Below are 2,009 nucleotides of genomic sequence, written 5' to 3'. Positions count from 1 at the left end.
TCTTTAGAAGCTATATAGAAATTCTATAGAAAATTCTATAGACATCTATAACATTTGCTTTAGAATTTGTCTAGGAATTCTATAGAATATCTGTTTGGAAATGTATAACAGATGCATAAGTTACAGTATCAATTAGCATGCTCACATTTTAAGTTAAAATGTTAAAAACATTAAGCGTTTAAGTTACATTACATTTAAGTTAAATTAAACATTAAATGAAACATTTAATTAAATGTTAAAAACATCAAATAATTAGCACATTTTAAAATTGAAATGAAAAATGAATTTAATGCACATATTTGTAACAAATACTTAATCTTACAAAATCCTTAACCACAAACCACCATTGTGACCATTTTAAAGTTACTGTTGTGTAACTTAAAACCTACTTTAATCATTCCAGATGGTAGAGATAGACATCGTTTTCAATAACCAGACAATGGATCAGACCGTGATGGGGGTCCAATTTATGAGTTGAGTTGTACGATTTAGTAAATTATTTAGTGTATGAAATGAAATGCTATAAAATTTATACTGTCTTACACAAAACAAATGATTAATTACAGAAGGTTTCATACAAATACATTTAATAAGAATTATAACTGGTCTTAAATTGTTTCCCCTCCCCTCTATTAAACATGGTACATTCCACAACTGGGTGGTAAAATTTGAAAGCTAACGGAACGGTCTTCATCGACATCTCTCTCGCTCGCTGCTCCCTTTGTTGTCGTGGTGTCCTCCTTTTGTTCAGTAATAATTGGAGTAATAATCGCAAACTGATTTTATTGAAATGGTTAATACCTGTAGCAATGTCATGTACTAGTTAAATGGATTGAATAAGGATTTTGGACGTTCGTCTGCTAAAACTCAGCCTAGGATAGCCGCTAGGCCTAGGCCTATTATTATTGCCATTGGGAAAAAAGGAGAAGAGTCCGCACCATGCCAAGGTCTATGCACAGTCAGTATTGTAAGTAAAGAAAAAATAATCTCCTTTCGTCCATAAATGTACGCCTTCCACATATATACGCCTAGTTACTTATTCTAGCCTAGGTATAATTTTGTAGTTAAGTATCAAGTTTAGTTCAGTCAGTTCGTCAGTCAGTGCAGTGGCAGTGTTTCTGTTGGTATACTGTATTGTTTAGGCCAGGCCCTAGGCTAAACCTAAGAATTAAGTAAAAAAAGTGCAACAGGTCAGGTACGGGCGTTGGGACACAAAAGAAAAATCGTTGGTTTGTTTGCCTACCTAGGCCTAGCCTAGGCTTAGGCCTCTTCCTTAACCTAGCTAGGGCCTACAGTACACAGTACCTAGCCTAGCTAAGCCCTAGACTAGGCCTAAGTCCTACCCAAGGCAGGAAATTTGAAAAAAAAAATGCATTTTTTCTTTAAATATCATTTATTTATTGTATTTTGTGTCAACCAAAAATATTGAGACTTGTTTTTTGCACAGTTCAATATTCTTCACTCTTTTTCAAAATGAATGCTTGTTAACTGTCAACTGTCTGACCTCAATAATATATAATAATTGGTATTTTAAATTCGACACCCACACAAGTCATGCCCAAAAACATCAATAGCTGGAACTTTTTAATATACTTATATTCTACACATAGGAAGTTTTCAATTATGCTATAATTAAAGTTTGAAATATTTCAAGCATAATTATATTTTTGTTGACAAAAAATATATTATAATTAACTGGGGTGTGAATATTTTCCATGGATGTCCATTGACAGTCAAATACTAATAGCATGCACAAATGTGGGAGGAAAATTTACTAATAAATAGTAAATAATTATCTATCTTCCAATAGATTGACATTGGCCATGGTTTACTTATAGAAAAGGATCCATGATATGGAAGAAAAGCAATGTACATGTGGAACATCGGTAGAGAAAGAGCGTTTGAATCCCATCTGAATTACTGCCATAACAGGTAGGTAATTTGTTAAATAAGTTTGTGTTTTACCTTTTAAATGAAGATACTGCAGGCTTATGTACTGTAATAAGGGG

The 2,009-nt window shown here is 32.9% G+C and overlaps 1 long non-coding RNA gene across 2 annotated transcripts in view; it reads left to right on the top strand.

Moving 5' to 3' along the window:
- Positions 1-471: 471 nt before the first annotated feature.
- The window catches only part of LOC117106929, a 6,870-nt gene continuing 5,332 nt past the window's right edge, over positions 472-2,009 (top strand). Inside the window, exons 1-2 of one of the 2 annotated variants that reach the window (XR_004445157.1) lie at positions 472-967; positions 1,811-1,932. This is a non-coding gene — a long non-coding RNA (uncharacterized LOC117106929). The remainder of the gene's footprint in view (positions 968-1,810; positions 1,933-2,009) is intronic. The other variant, XR_004445158.1, reaches the window with a different exon arrangement.

Source organism: Anneissia japonica, unplaced genomic scaffold, assembly GCF_011630105.1.
Source record: "Anneissia japonica isolate Jap-2015-1 unplaced genomic scaffold, ASM1163010v1 scaffold1178_len102667_cov126, whole genome shotgun sequence".
Lineage (NCBI taxonomy): Eukaryota > Metazoa > Echinodermata > Crinoidea > Comatulida > Comatulidae > Anneissia > Anneissia japonica.
This window is presented reverse-complemented; position numbering and strand designations above follow the sequence as displayed.